Source organism: Carcharodon carcharias, chromosome 6, assembly GCF_017639515.1.
Source record: "Carcharodon carcharias isolate sCarCar2 chromosome 6, sCarCar2.pri, whole genome shotgun sequence".
Lineage (NCBI taxonomy): Eukaryota > Metazoa > Chordata > Chondrichthyes > Lamniformes > Lamnidae > Carcharodon > Carcharodon carcharias.
In genome coordinates, this window is record NC_054472.1 from 86,460,634 (window position 1) to 86,478,317 (window position 17,684).

Consider the following 17,684-nt stretch of genomic DNA (forward strand, 5'->3'; position numbering starts at 1 on the left):
CCCTTTGAAATAAAGGCCTACATTCCATTTGCCTTCCCTATTACCTGCTGAACTTATATGCTAGCTTTTTGTGATTCATGCACGAGGACCCCCAAATCCCTCTTCTGCAGTTTTCCGCAGTCTTTCTCCATTTAAGTAATATTCAACTTCTCTATTCTTCCTGCCAAAGTGCATAACCTCATATTTTCCCACATTATATTCCATCAGCCAAGTTCTTGCCCACTCACTTAACCTGTCTATATCCCTCCGTAGACTCTTTGTGTCATCCTCACCACTTGCCTTCCCACCTATTTTTGTGTCATCCACAAACTTGGTGACAGTACATTCATTTCCCTCATCTAAGTCATTAATATATATTGTAAACAATTGTGGCCCCAGCACTGACCCCTGTGGCGTTCCACTAGTTACAGGTTACCATCCTGAAAATGCCCCCCATATCCCCACACTCTGTCTTCTGAAGAAGGGTCATACAGGCTCGAAACGTTGACTCTGTTTATCTCTTCACAGATGCTGCTAGACCTGCTGAGTTTTTCCAGTATTTTCTGCTTTTGTTTCAGATTTCCAGCATCTGCAGTATTTTGCTTTTATCTCTGTCTTCTATTAGTTAGCCAGTCCTCTATCCATGCTAATATTCTACCCTACACCATGGGCTCTTATCTTAAGTAGCCTTGTGTGGTACCTTATCAAACGCCTTTTGGAAATCCAAATATATTACATCTACTGGTTCCCATTTATCTATCCTGCTTGTTACCTCCTCAAAGAATTCTAATAAATTTGGCAGGCATGATTTCCCCCTCATGAAGGCATGCTGACCCTGCTTGATTATATTACGCTTTTCTAAATAGACTCTAAAATTTTCCCAATGACAGATGTTAAACTAACTGGCCTATAATTACCTGTTTTTTGTCTCCCTCACTTTTTGAATAAGGTTACATTGGCAGTTTTCCAATCCTCTGGGCCTTTTCCATTGCATCCACTAACTCTGCAGCTATTTCCTTTAATATCCAAGAATGCAACCCATCAGGTCCAGGTGACCTATTGGCCTTTAGCCCCATTAGTTTCCCTTTTCCTCTAGTGATAATTATTGCATTTATTTCCATCCCCCATCCCGCCCTTTTGCCCCATGATTATTTAGTATTTTTGGAATGCTATTAGCATCTTCTACCGTGAAGACTGATGCAAAGTATTTATTTAACTCCTCTGCCATTTCCTGGTTCCCCATTATTATTTCCCCAGCCTCCTTTTCTAAGGGGCCTATATTGACTTTGGCCTCCCTCTTCCTTTTTATATATTTAAAGAAGCTCTTGCTGTCCATTTTTATGTTACTTGCTAGTTTACCCTCAATTTTATTTTCTCCCTTTTTTTTGGTCACCTTCTGTTGGTTTTTAAAACTTTCCCAATCTTCTGGTTTACCACTAATTATTGCCACATTGTATGTTTTTTCTTTCACTTTGATACTATCTTTAACTTCCTTGGTTAACCATGGTTGGTTTATCTCTTCTACAATCCTTTCTTCCTCACTGGGATATATCTTTGTTGTGAGTCATGAACCATTTTCTTAAACGTCTGCCATTGTTCATCAACCATTTTTTCTGCTAATCTCCTTTCCCAGTCCACTCCAACCAACTTTGCCCTCATTCCTTTGTAATTATCCTTATTTAAGTTTAGTATAGCTGTTTCTGAACTAAGTTTCTCACTCTCAAACTGAATGCTAAATTCCACCATACTATGGTCACTGTTTCCTAGGAGATCTTTTACTCTGAGATCATTTATTAAACCTGCCTCATTACACATTACCAGATCAAAAATAGCCTGATCCCTGGTTGGATCCACAACATATTGTTCTCGGAAACAGTCCCGAATACTCTCTATGAATTCTAGCTCATGGCTACCTCTGCCAATTTGATTTTCCCAATCTACATGAAGATTAAAGTCACCCATGATTAATGTACTGCCTTTTTTACATGCCCTCATTATCTCCTGATTTATTCTCTGTCCGACAGCATAGCTGTTCGGGGGCCTGTAGACTACTCCCACCAGGGTCTTCTTCCCCTTGTTATTTCTTACCTCCACCCATATGGATGCTACATCTTCCAATCCAAGATCATTTCTTGCTATCGTACTTATTCCATCTCATTCTAACAAAGCTACCTCACCACTCTTTCCTTCCTGCCTGACCTTTTGAACAGTCACATACCCCTGAGTATTTAGTTCCCAATTTTTATTCCCTTGTAACCATGTCTACGTAATGGTATAAGATCGTACCTATTAACCTCTATTTGTGCCGTTAATTCATTTATTTTGTTCAGAATACTATGTGCATTTAAGTAAAGAGCCATTAATTTTGCATTTTTACCATTTTTCCCCCTTTGACCTTCTTTGCTGCTTTTTTTTTAATGTTTGTATACTCTGTCCCTTCCAGTCATACTATGGATATCATTACATAAGTAGCTGCCCTGCAATGCCAACATGTCCTTTTGCTTTGTAAGCCTACTTATCCCCTCTCCAGAACCCTCCGGCCCTCTATTTCGTTTAAAACCCTCTGTACAGCCTTAGTTATTCGATTCACCAGGACACTGGTCCCAGCATGGTTCGAGTGAAGCCCATCCCGCCAGAACAGCTCCTTTCTACCTCAGTACTGATGCCAGTGCCCCATGAACTGAAACCCATTCCTCCCACACCAATCTTTGAGCCACGCATTTAACTCCTAAACTTTATTTGCCCTATGCCAGTTTGCCCATGGTTCAGGTAGTAATCCCAAGATTATTACCTTGAACGTTCAGCTTCTGCTGGCCACGGTGCCATGGTCAGTTCACTCATCCTCCCTGCAGTTCCCGGTCTCGTCCACACAGCTTGCAAGAATCTCATAACTGTTGGACAATTGCAGGGGCTGAGGCTCCTTGAATGCTACCCGCCGGGTCCCCATATCTGCCTCACCTGCAGTCACACCCTCCTGCCTCTGATCACAGGCCAAATTTGAATGATCTAACCTGTAGGGTGTGACCACCTCCTGGAGCAAAGTGTCCGGGTAACTTTCCCCTTCCCTGATGTAGCGCAACGTCTGCAGCTCTGACTCCAGCTCCTTAACTCGGATCCGAAGTTCCCTGAGCTGCGAGCAGGTGCATTTGCTCCCGATCACCTTGGTATCCAACAGCTCCCACATGTTGTAGCAGCAACACATCGCCCATCCTGCCATCGCTATCTTATTTTATTTAGTCTATTACTTAATTACTCTAGTATTCCTGCTCTTTGCTGAAATTAATTATTTACACCAGTATCAACATTATACTTAACAAGCTATTTTTACAAAACAGAAAATAAAGACTAGAGATCTAAACACTAACTATAGACCTTAATTTTAATCTAAAGACTAGAAATACTCACCAATCCAACTCACCAATCAGCTGCTCTCCACACTCTTTTTACTTGAAGTTTCCCTGTTCTTTGTTTCAAATGAAGTGCACATGCTCACTCACTCTCTGTTTTAAATAAAATCCACACGCTCACCCACTCTCTGTTTTAAATAAATTCCACACGCTCACCTACTCTTTGTTTAAATAAAGTCCACACGCTCATCCACTCTTTGTTTAAATAAAGTCCACACGCTCACCTGCTCTTTGTTTTAAATGAAGTCCTCACTCACCCCGTGCTCTGTTTTAAATAAAGTCCACATGCTCGACTACTCTCTGTTTTGGAAGGGCTTGTACAAATCTAAAAATCTCCCCACTGGGTTTTACTCTGGAGACAAGTCCTTCCTTACCACCTGGCACCTTTTTTTTAAACTGCCAATATTCTCAGTTGGAATTGTCCTTCTCTCTCTCTTTTTCTCTTTCCTCCCTCTCTATCTTCACAATTTCCAATTCCCTTTCCTGTTTTCTTTCTCCCTCCTGCCTTTCTACCTGCTTCCTTATAAAAGCCATTTCTCTGTCCTTTGCTTCTAATTCAAGTTTTTTCAATTCCTTTGCTTGTTCAAATTCAAGCGTCTTCATTTGTAAATGAAGTCTCACTACCTCCAGCTGTGACTCACTAGTGTCAGGTTTCACTTCTAACTGTAGGGGCTGTGCTTATACTTTAATTATATCTGATTTCTTAGTCCCCACAGGTAGCCAAAATTTTAACTTATCTGCCAACTCTGATAACTTACTCTTGGTTATTTGTTGCAATCCAATCAGAATTATCTCTTCTACTCTCAGACAAGTCTTAGCAATTGCCAAAGCCATTTTGCGGTCTCACCACTTCTGAAATACCTCGCCAACTCCTGAATTCAAAGTGCTTCTCGTACTTGTAACATTAAGATTCACCAATTCCAAACCAATCAAGGAATTACAAATATTATTCCGTGAAAAGCCCACAATTATTATGACACAGCAGTTGTTAAATGCTGAGTTATTTAAAACCCCGAGGGAAACTTTAAACAACTGTCATAACCTATATTTTCAATTGGTATGTTTTGAGTTGCAGCTCTAAATTCAGCAATAGGACCACCAGTTCGCAAGAGGTTTTTATATCAAACTAAATTAGACATTTATTAATTTACAACAAATTAAACACATACACATGGCTACAAATCACTCCTACCATAATTTTTAACAAATTTCCAAATTAATCTCCACTAAAGCAACAATAACCAGTAGACTTAACCAGACCCCAGGCAAAGTATTTTCACCTTACAAATTCAAAATGAGGTTCCTTTCAATTTGGCTCCTTTGCAGACAGTTGTAGACTTATAGGCTGAGATCTTGACTCTGACCAGCACATACAAAACTCCTTCTGTTATACCCAGCACTTTGAATGTAATTCTCATTGTATCACCAGACCTTTTGAACCCTTTTCATAACATCAATTTTATTAGTTAGATAAACATTGCCTGGTGTCTCCTAGCTAGGTGCAAGATTTCACTCCCACTTTTGAATGATCTATTCAACAAAATGCAAATGCACCTTCTACCTCTATTTACATCTCAAAAGTACTATACATCAAAGCACCCAGACTAGCTGGCTTTAATCCAATTAACACACACATACAGACTAAAACTCTATTTAAAAAAAATAATTTCCAATAACATTATATACATTAATATCTCTTCCTGACACACTGCAATAATGATAACTTTTGCCAAGTTTAACATAATTGCATCATGTACCCTACAATGATACAATGTATAACAATGTATAGAAACGTGTGCCAGTAATGTCAAAATTGCAAACAGTGTGTCTCTTAAAAACAAAGATTTAACTCTGGATCATTAAGAGACTTGGCATTTATAACTTTAGCTATGTTATATTAGTTTAAATGTAAAGAAAAAATAAGATTAATTTGCTATAATTACTTCTTGTAGTTTTAAATGAACAATACAGATCTGCACTATTAGAATGTACGTAGCTATGGAAACAAGAGAAAAGGACAGGTGAGAACTTGGTGCATCAACTCATATGAATGGATGGATCACAGCCCAGAAACTAACATTGAATCTAAGTTATAATTAAATAACTATTAATTAATTGGTAGTTTTATCACAATATTGGTCTTTAAACTTACACAAGTTAATAAAGGTATGTTCCAAAGAGATCTTATGTTTGAAATATAAAGTCTTCTCACAAACTTTAAGTTAAAATTAGACACAAAATGGTTCCAAAAGAATGTATTTAAATCAGATTAGAAGAAATCTTAGAAACCAAAGTTTTACAAAATGTGAAGTCACATGTCTGAAATTAGATTAAAAGAACACAATGAACAAGTTCATTATTCTATTATCAAGATTAATTGCGCACAAAGGCTAAGTCCAATTAAGCTAAATTAAAGAATATGTCAGCCAAACAATGGGTAACAAGATCCCATTAACACGTGGAGAGCAAGGGTTTAGAACCTTCTAAAGATTAAAAATCCCATCTCCAGAGACACCGTTAGCTATCTGTAGTCTGACTGAAGATAAGAAGATACATGCTTTTGTGGAACTGATCACCTGCCGAAAGTCGTAGAAGTCTTTTGGATATGAGGAGTCTGTTTATATCCTTTTGGGTGATGTACTTGAAATTCGTTTAGCATAGAAAAAAGACACAAAATGATACTTATGGGAAGGTCTAATTGTATGGATGTATGATTTTTATATATTTTTATTTAATTAATTCTGTATTATAATTCTATACTACAACTCTTACTAAAGCTCTTTGAATTCATTATCTGAACAGTCTTGTCTTATACTGATGGTTTAAAGTCTCATTCGAAACCTAAGAGTTAAAATGAATTACTGGTGAATTGGGTTGATTCCAGTTGGGATTCATCCAAAAATCTAATATATGGTATGAGACTCCACACAGGGAGGAGTTAATTTTTTGGTGCTCGAGTGGTTCACTGGCAGTTATTTAGATTGATGAGAATAGTTCCAGGGATGAGGGGCTTCAGTTAAAAGGGTAGATTGGAGAAGCTGGAATTGTTCTCCTTATAGAAGACTGAGAAGAGATTTGATAGAAGTGTTCAAAATCATGAGGGGTTCAGACAGTGCAGATAGAGATAAACTGTTCCCATTGGCAGAAGGGTTGAGAACCAGTGGACATCAATTTAAAATGAATGACAAACAAACTAAAGGTGACATGAGAAAACATTTTTTTTAGGTAGCAAGTGGTTAGGATCTGGAATGCACTGTCTGAAGGCATGGTGCAGGCAAATTCAATTACAGCTTTCAAAACAGAATTAGATGAGCTCGTGAAGGGAAAGAAAAATGCACTGTTTCAGGGAAAGGGCACATGAGTGAGGCTAGCTGAATCGCTCTACAGAGAACCAGCACAGACCTGACAGGGAGAATGACCTCCTTCTAAGCTGTAACTGTTCTATGATTCTATGATAACGCTTATCACAAAATTGAAAGGCTACTTAAGCTATTAGTGACAAGATTTAACTTTGTGGCAAGCTTAATGGATAATTAAGGAGTAAGAAAGGAAATTTCTAAAAATAATTGGGAGGTTAAGCACAAAATGCCACTCTCACAAAGATAACAGTGAAGTGGCACAATTTGTAAAGCAACATATGGGTATTCACATTTATTCACGTTCATGTCTGCTGCTCGCTTGAGGTTGCTGTACCATTTATCCATAAATAACGAGGAGTACCATTAGCTGTGCCATTACTTTGTCAGCAAATTCTGACCCAATGCTTTGATAACCGTCCTGCTGCATATTTTATGACTGTATATAATGAAAGACACATCTCCAAAGTCTCAATCTTTAGATGCATTATCCAGTTTATCATTGAGCTACAGACATCAAGAATGTCTTCCTGATCCCCCGTCTGTACTGGAAGAGGTGAGCTCAGCCAGTGAACATTAGTTGTCCTCGGTGCATCTGGTCTAGGGAGGGCAAAAATCAAGCAGATTTTCTGCTCATGATCACCACCTATTGGCCTCTTTGAGAAAACATACAAGTCTTGACATCAGCATGGATGATTTCCTCTGACAGCCCGTACGACAACATTGGGCTGAATTGTGCCCTTGACGGTGGGCGGGCCAGACCGACTTGGCGGCGGTGGGCGGGCAGCTGATCGCCGCTGCCAAAACAGGCCACGCCGCCATTTTAAGTGGGTGGGCTAATTAAGACTCGCCCAGCGTGATGCTCAATGGGAAGTGCTATGCGCTTCCTGTGCAGGTGGGGGGAGAGTCCCCAAATGTGAGAGTGTGCTCTTTTGCGCATGCATGCGAAAGAGCGCACATCTCCCTGAGACTAAGTGCTGCCTTAGGGAGATTACTGAAAGTTTTTGAAACTCTAAAAATAGAAAAATAAAACAATCATTAACATGTCCCCCTCATGTGACAATGTCACACAAGATGGGGCATGTTGATAAATTTCACAAAAACTTTAATAAACTTTTTTAAAACCGACATGAAACTTCATCCCGCCGGTTGATGAGTTTTCATGTTTTTTCAGAAGCACACTGGGGCTCCTGACCTACCCACCAACCTTAAGGTTGGACGGGCAGGTCCTTTAATTGTTTTAATTATCCCGTCAATGGCCTCAATTGGCCATTGACAGGCCAGCGGGTGGACAGCTGATCGTGCTGTGCCCCCACCTTCTTGAAGATTTAAATAGGGCAGGATGACTTCGGGGATTCCCCCCCGACATCATCCCGCGTCATTTTCACGTCAGCCCATCATAAACACATTCCCTTTATAGGAGAAAAAAGGCTTAATGGGGCAGATTTACAATGAAACACACCGTTTCATGGCACAGGGGCCCCAAAAGACAAGGGAGCCCCAAAACGCAGGATGCACTATAAACCCATGAGCTTTGTAAGATAATACAGCCCAATGACTGCTGCTTATTTTGGTTTCAATGTAGATTTAAGATTAAAATGAAATAATATAGAAAAGGCTTATCCAACCTCCGGCCCATGGGACGAAGCCCCACAATGTGGCCCACCGAGGTAAGCGCTGTGGAAGATTCTTAAAGAAAGTACTCCTCCAATCACAGGCTGTTGCTCTCCTGCATTTGCTGCTGATAGACTTACAAGTGAGCAAGGCCAAGGCAGTGGGGAGGGACTCACTCCAGGCGGGAAGGGGTTGGATGCAATGTTGGGGTTGGATGCAATGATGCAAGCGGGGTGGTGGGGGTACGTGGTGAGGATGAAACGATACGCTGCCCAAGGGTACGGGAAAGTTAGTGTGTGTGACTTCGTGTGAGTGTGGGAGTGAGTGAGTGTGAATGTGGGTGTGTGAGTGAGCTTGTGTGCACACGGGTGTGGGTGTGAGTGAGTGTGGGCATGGGTGTGGGGTGAGTGTGTGTGTGGGTAAGGGAGTGAGTATGTGCATGATTGTGGGATTGGGTGCAGGTGTGGGAGTGAGTGTGTGCATGGGTGTGGGAGTGAGTGAGTGTGCACGTGGGTGTGGGAGTGAGTGAATGTGTGCGTGATTATGGGAGTGAGTGTGGGTGTGAGTGTGAGTGCGGGTGTGGGAGAGAGAGTGTGTACGGGTATGGGAGTGTGTGTGTGTGTGGGTATGGGAGTGTGTGTGTTTGTGCGTGTATGGGGGTATGGGAGTGAGGTGCAGGTGTGGGAGTGAGTGTGTGCGTGGGTATGGGAGCAAGTGGTGTGTGTTTGGGTATTCAAGTGTGGGATGCAAATATAGGTAAAGGCAGGTGCTGCCAAAATGCCTTTGCAGGTACTAACAGGCCATGCTGACCCATCAATTTAGGACAGGGTTATATCTTTATACTTGGACAGACAGGGACTACATAAAGCTATTTTTTGCCAACACTGCCAGAACCCCGGATTTCAGGTCCATAGTGACAAGAAGAAATGACCTTTGCAGGTGAGGATAAAATAGAGTTCAGTTGTGGTTACATAGAATGTACAGCACAAAAACATGTCATTCAGCTCAACTGGTCTGTGCCAATGATTCTGCTCCAGAAGAATCTCTTCCCATCATGCTTCATCTAACCCTATTGCCAAAATTTTTTTCTCCTTCATTCAGTTATCGAACATCCATTAAATGCAGTCTCCTGCTCAAATCAACCCAGATTCCTATACTTGAAATATTTTGTAGACAATCTGCAGATGCTTACTGTCCGACAACTGGTCAGGATGTGCAATGCTAACTAGTTCTCTGACACTTAGCACCTATGTTCACAAATGAAAAGCAGCGATTCTGGCAAAGTATGGTGTGACTACAACAGTTGCAGAGATTGGCCAAGGTATACAGCAAGACATCCCAGGGAGAAGTAGAGAAGAAGAAAAAATACTAGTGTGCAGGAAAAACCTGACTTGGGAATAAATATACAGATCACTCAGGCTCAATTCCTACACCACAGTTTAAGCTCTCAAAACTGCTGAGCCAGGATTGATGCCTGAAAATATGTGCTACATATAGGACCTTATAGGAACTTGCAATGAATCAGAGGTCTAGGAGCGCTGTAAGTCCTGTATATCCTGAAATCCTGTTACTATAAAGCCAACAGTGATCAATTTAGTAGAAAGTTAGTCATGCAAAGAGTGAGTGAAGAATTGCAGTGTATGGAATTCTAGTATACTATATCTAAAAGCAGCTTTTGAAATGATTATCGATACAAGTTATAAAAGAGAACACCTAATTCTACATTCTTCTTGCTCCTTTGAAAGCTGAATATGTTTGTATTAATTATGATCAATGTTTCTTCGGATTATGGTATTCATTTTTGTTTTTCTTTTATATTTAATTTGGCGTTTTATTAGAGCCTTTGTTGCCTTTCTGATTACTTAGGGAAACATAGGTTTCACGGATGCCTACAGTGTGACTTTTTTGTCCAAGTAATTCTCAGGTTTCTGTGTGACCTTCACCAAAAGACAAGGGGCAGCCTCCCAGAGGCAGAATGAGGTGGCACAACTCCATCCACCATAGCCAAAGCTGCAGCTACTGGCTGTGCAGTAGAGGAGACCCCTCTCCATGGCCTGGAAGATGTGGCCTCTTAGTATTTATAAAGTTGTACAAATGTCTCCAGAGGGTGCCTCCATCTTGAGATCACAGAATCACACAGAGCAGAAGAGGCCCTTCGGCCCATCGAGTCTGCACTGACACATGACATCAGCTCCCATCTTTGACTGTGGGGTGCTGATCTTTCAGCTCTTATTTGCCCCCAGCCTCATGAGCCTGCCCACACTCCTTAATTAGATGAGTCTCCTGGAGGTGGCTACTTAATTGCCTCCCTCCTTGAAAAATCACTTCCAAGTTCCCACTACCGCATCTCCAGGTTCCTGACTCAGAATTCATCCTGGCTTTGGGATAGGAACAGGAGTAGGCCATTCAGTCCATTGAGCCTGCTCTGCCATTCAGTTACATCATGGCAGTTCATCATCATCTCAACGCTCCTGCGCTATCCCCATATCCCGTGATGTCATTTGTATCCTGAAATCTATCAATTTCTGTCTTGAACATACTTAGCCTTCTGGGGTAGAGCATTCCAAAGATTCATCACCCTGAGGGAAGAAATTCCTCCTAATTTCAGTCTTAAATAGCCTGCCTCTTATTCTGAGATTATGTCCCCTGGCTCTTGACTCATCAGCCAGGGCAAACATCTTATATACATCCACCCTGTCACAAACTGTAAGAATTTATTAAGTTTCACTGAGATCACCTCTCATTCTTCACAACTCCAGGGAATGCAGGCCCAGTTTCCTCAATCTCTCCCTATAAAACAATCCCGACATCGCAACGATTAATCTGGCGAACCTCCGTTGTGTCCTGCTATGGCAAGTATATCCTTCCTTAGATAAGGAGACCAAAACTATACACAATACTCTAGGTGCGGTCTCAACAAGGCTCCATACAATTGCACCAAGACTCCCTCATTCCTGTACTCAAATCTCCTTGCAATGAAGGGCAACATACCATTTCCTTTCCTAATTGATTGTTGCACTAATTCTAGTTTTTGGTGGCTCATGAACAAGGACATCCAGGTCCCTTTGGACACCAACACTTCCCAACCTCTCACCATTTAAGAAATACTTTGCCTTTTTTTTTATCAAAGTGAATAATTTCACACTTATTCACATTATATTCCATCCGCTGTGTTCTTGCCCATTCATTTAGCCTGTCCAAGACCCCTTGGAGCCTCCTTGCATCCTCCTCATTGCTCACATTCCCTCCTAGTTTTGTGTCATCAGCAAATTTGGAAATGTTACATTTGGTCCCCACATCCAAGTCATTGGTATAGATTGTGAACAGCTGTGGCCCCAGCATTCATCCTTGTGGTACCCCACTAGTAACAGGCTGCCATCCTGCGAATGACTCATTTATTCCTACTCTCTGTTTTCTGTCTTGTTATGATCCTAGGCCAGACCCCCAAGTTGTTGGTGAGATCCGGTTAGGTACCAATAATGTTTTGGTATGTAGACAAAGTTTGAGGTTCAAGACACTTGCGAATAGAATAAAGCCACAAGAGTCCATGAGTTTTGAACAAACAAAAATAAACTTTACTATACAAGCTCAGAAGGGTAAAACAATTTACAATATCTATCAAATATTGTAACATTCAGGGCAAGTTTGAGTATATTTCAATTAACAGGTAAACTGTGGTCAGACACACCATGCTACACAATAGTTGACAGATGCTACCAAAACAGATTCCATGAATTTCTCAACAACCCATCCAGATGTTAGTCACAGAGTCCACCAATCTCACTGAAGCTCCGTCTCTCTCACGAGGGTTTCCAATGTTCACATTCAAAGATCCCACCTTGGAACTCTCTCCAAAAGTCGCTCCAACTCAATAGCTTCAATGACAGCCACCTCACAGGGTTTCAATCTCACCTTCCGAGATTCCATTCCCCTGGATTCCTGAGTACACTCAAACACTAATTCACAAGCATAATTTCAGCTTTTCAGCCCAATGGGTACCTTTGCCCCAATGGCCCAAAGCACAGAGTTGCCAACCTTCAGCTGCTTTCTTGGATCTTCAGAATTTCTCCTGAGCCCACTTCACTTAAAGTCTGCTCCCTGCAGCCCTTTTCCTAACTTGGAGCCAATTTCTCTGCTCCTCTCTTTTAAGTGAACTTAACTGGGGCCTGTTTCTGTCTCCTGCCATTGTCCCTTACCTGGGACTTCCTTTTGGGATCTCTCCCTGTCCCCCTCCCTTGTTCCTCACTCTGGGACACTTGCTGGCTATGGCACTCCACACCAGATCACCTGACCTAGGTTTTCACGCCCTTTTTTTTCCATGGCCTGGGCCTGAAGAACATAAAGGTGCTGAACTGCGCATGTGCAGCCCACTCCTGACCTGCATACGTGCAGAAAGTTTGAATACTGTCTGGACTTTGAGTTCTGACCTCTGAGCTCAAGACTAAGGTATGTTGGGCTTCATAACAGTCTGTTAAGCAATTCTCAATCCATTTCAGTATATTACTCCTAAACGCATGTGCTCTATTTTTTTTGTTTACTAACCTCCTGTGTGGGACTTTATCAAGTCTTCTGAAAATCCAAAGACATTACAGCCACTGGTTCTCTTTTACCTATGCTGCAAACAACATCCTCAAAATACCCCAAAAGGTTAGTCAAACATGGTTTCCCTTTCATCTATCAATGTTGACTCTGCCCAATAATATTGTTTTCCAAGTGTCTAGTTATCACATCCTTTATTATAGATTCTAACATATAACCTACTACTGACATCAAACTGACAGATCTGCAGTTCTCCCTTTTCTCTCTCCTTCTTAAACAATGGGGGCTACATTTGCTACTTTCCAGTCTGAAAGAATCTTTCTAGAATCTATAGAATTTTGAAAGATAACCACCAATACCTCCACTCTCTCTATAAACACCTCCTTCAACACTCTGGGATGTAGCTCATCAGATCCAGGCGATTTATCAGCCTTCAATCCAATTAATTTTGCGAGTAATACCTCTTTATTAATACTGTTTTATTTCTGTTCCTCATTTTCACAAGCCCTTTGGTTCCCAGTATTTCTGGGAGATTTTCTATATCTTCCTCTGGAAAGACAGACACAAAGTAATTGTTTAGTTTCTCCAGTATAAATTCTCCAGTCTCCACCTGTAATGGGCCTATATTTGTCCTTGCTAATCTTTTCCTTTTCACTTATGTATAGATGCTTCTACAGTCTGTTTTTGTTTCTCACTAGCTTGCATTCATATTCACTTTTCACTTCATCAGTTTCTTGTTCCTCCTTTGCTGGATTCTAAATTGCTCTCAATCCTTGGGCTTACCAATTTTTCTGGCAACCTTATAAGCCACTTCCTTTGATCTAATGCAACCTTTACTTTCTTTTGTTAGCCATGGTTGATTCACCTTTCCTGTTGAGTTTTTGCGTCTTAGAGGAAAATCTATTTGTTGCAGACTATGTGATACTTCTTTAAATAATGACCATTGCCTGTCTACCATCAAATATTTGTGCATTTTCCCAATCCCTCATACATTCATAGCATCCTTTGTTCAGATTTAAGAACCTAGTTTCAGAATGAACTATATTACTTTCAGACTTAATGGAAAATCCTATCATATTATGATCACTATTTCCTACAGCAAGGTTATTAATTGACACTTTCCCATTACATAATACCAAATTTAAAACAGCCCAATCCCTAGTTTGTTCTTCAACGCATTGGTCCAGAAATCCACTTTGCATACATTCCAGGGATTCATCCTCTACAGCATTAGTGCTAATTAGGTTTATGGCGGGGGGGAATCATCCCAGGTTTGCACTAGGTGTGGTAGCAGGCATGAAAAAAGTTGTTTTAATCGCTGGCCGCAATGATGGGTTTTCACACCGTATCATCCCATTTCCGGTGCACTTCACTCATTAATAATGCATTCACGGGAAACACGCCAGGTCGCTGGTGGGGCGGCCTTTGATTCGCCCGCCCTGCCATCATATCAGGCATTTAGTAATCTGGGCGCCATATTTAAAGGACGCAGAGCTAACATTCTCTCAGGGATCGGAAGCAGTTGCAAAGTCATGGCAGCCAAAAGGAAGGAAACATGCTGCCCCCAAATTTAGCAACGCCTCCCTCGGGCACCTATTGGATACACTATAGGCCGGCCGTGAAATCCTCTACCCCCACTCTAGATGAAGATCAGCAAACAAGGTCACCAATCCAGCATGGGAGGCAGTAGCAGTGGTGGTCAGTGCCAATGCCCTACAAAACAGGACAGCTGCCCAATGCTGAAAGAGGATGAATGATCTCCATTCCGCCAGGGTAAGTCACTCTTCTCATTATTCTCAACTCACACACACACAAACCCATCACATATCCACAGGGATCTCACTCACTGCCAGTTCAATTGACATCACCATTCACTCTCTCACACACACCTTCATCAGCCCCATGGATTGCGTCCTCATCCCATCCATGGCACCACTCATCAGCCACAAATGCCAGGCATCCTTTTCATCTGGCCTGGCGGATGCCCTGCTTTCACTCTCTCCACCTGTATTCATGCAGGACGTGGGCACACAACAAAAGAGAGAGGTCGCAGACTGGTGGAGAAATACCCAACTTTAAGGTCCTCACAGACTTTGAGAAAGGAGTCATCCATTTGGTGATGATCTGGGCCATTCCTGTGCTGATGGTGAGATCGGTGGTGCTCAACCAGCTGTGCAACATCCATCAGGTAACCATGCTGTGAATGTGTTCCCCTGTTCCACAGTCCCCTGCTATGCACTAATTATCTTTCCTTACTTTCACAGGCATATCTGGGAAACAGCCAAGGGGATCCACAAGCCAGGTCTTAGACTCAAGCTCCGGAAGAATTTAATGATACTCTAATTGAAGACCTGTCGAAGTGCTCACCCACACCCTCCACCAGCGCAGAGACACACACCTTGGTGGGACCTAGTTCTAGGGTAGCCTTGGGGTCACAATCTGGTGAGCACTTTGCACTGTCTGATTCACTCCCCAGGTTTCCAGTACTCGGAGGGTTGGTGGAGTCATCCTCCACAAATCTGCTCTGAGGGCCTCCTGAGCATACCTGGCTCGTCTGGCCAGTGCAATGCCCTCATCACCAGTATCCTCGCCTTCAAGGGCCTCATCACCGTCATCCCCTCCAATGTTCTCCTCATCGGAGGAGATATGCAACTCTTTCATCTCTCCCTCAGCCAGGTACTCGTACCATTGCAGCGCCAGCTTGTGTAGTGCACAGCAAGTGAAGGTAATATGAGAGGCCCTCTGGGGACTGTATTACAGTGCTCCACCGGACTTGTCGAGGCACCGGAACATCATTTTCAAAATGCCTCCACCAAAGTCAGGGTGCCAGCAAGAGCCTAGTTATATCATCTCACTGCTGCAGTCTGAGACCACTGCACAGGCATCATCAGCCACTTCCTCTGTGGGTAGCTCTTGTCCCTGAGGAGACAACCCTGTGGCCTTTATAGACCCTGGAAGACACCAAGGATCCGAGACCTGCTAAGGATGTAGGGTCATGAATGCTCCCTGGGAATTGTACACAGACCTGTAGGATGCATTTGTGGTGGTCGCAGCAGCTGAACATCCAGCGAGTGGAAGCCCTTGCAGTTGATGGCTTGTTGCCATGGAGGTCTAAGTGCCACGGGTGCCGTCGATGGCACTCTGCACCTGTGGAAAACCAGATATCTGCGCAAATCCCAGCGCTCATGCTTTCTGGCTTTCCTGATCCCAGGTGAAATGCACAAAGTGCGCTCGTTGGCTGTCCGAAACCCCACCCACCTCCATCCTACTCCACAACCAATTGGCAACAGCTTCGGCCACTGGACTGCATGCTGTGCTCTCAGCTCAGGCATTCTCCTAATCCGCACTGCAAGGCTGTACTGTTAGCTTGAACAACAATGGATACTGGTCCACACCATAACAAAGGCATTGCAAGGATCTTTGAGCACCTCCACCAGTGACTGCACCATGGCCAGCTTTCACAAAGGGATACTACAACTTGGCCAGTCAGCAATTGTCCTGCTGCCCCCTAAAAATGCACATTAATTTGCAATCTGTGCCCGAGGGGTGAAAAGTTTTGGAGCATTTGGTGGCACATTCATGCTTTTGTGTTGCTTGAGTGAGCAGAAAAGTTCAGAGGCCTGACTCCAAGCATGTCAATGGAGCTGCAGCTGAACAGTCTAGCTGCAGAAGAATGTTCACGTTTGACAAGCTTTTCCAAGTGAGTGGCCACTTCCCTCACTCTCCTCCCGCATCCTCCGCACGTGCTTGTGTACTTCCTTCAGTCCTTGCCCCCCCCCCACCAACTCCCACCTCCAGCCTGACCTGCACTGGAGCCCTTGCCCCAGCACTGCACTGAAAGCCAGCCGGGAATAAGCAACTCACCTGTGCGCCCACACACCATCCCACCCCCGAATCCACGGTGCTTCTTCCTATGGGTGATGCTTGCAAGTGCTGTGCAAGGTTGTGTGGAGTCACCGCTGAGTTCCCCTCTAAGTTCAGGTTGCCAGGTGCACGTCGCTCATGTACAGTTGTGAAACGTATAGGCGTGCAATCAAGCCAGCATGCCCAGACGATACAGTGTGGAGGGATGATTCCGGCAAGCAGGGCTTATAATGAGATGCTAAAGTATTGAAATTAGGTTCCCGGCGTGCAATGGCAGGAAACTCAGTCTGCCATTGACGCATGGAGTAGAAAACTGGTTTCCTCCCCCGACCCCGTCATGACTCCCTACGCCAATGGGACTAGGTGATTCCACATTATATTTAAATTGAAGTTTCCCATCATCACTGTTTACCCATGTTACCTGTAGCTCTAACTTCCTAATTTATACCGTACTCAACATTACCACTACAGTTTGGTGGCCTAAAAACAACTTCCACTAATGCTTGCTGGCCCTTGCTGTTTCTTAACTCCACCCAAACTGATTCTATACCTTGATCCTTTGATCTAAGATCCTGTCTCACTGATGTACTGATCCTGTCCCTTATTAACAGCTCTACCCCACCCCCTTTTCCTTTTTGCCTATCCTTCCTAAATGACGAACATCCTTGAATGTTCAGTTTCCAGTCTCAGTTACCCTATAACCACGTCTCTGCAATGGCAATTAAATCATATCCATCTATTTGTGCATTCAGATCATCTACCTTGTTGTGAATGCTGTGTGCATTCAGATAGAGTGTCTTTAACTTTGTCTTTTTGACATTATTCTGCAGTATGACACTATTTGATGCTTGTCTTCACTTCATCTGCCTTCTAATTTCACTTACTACTTTTCTGTTTCCAGTTACCAGTTTTGTTTTCCTCCAAT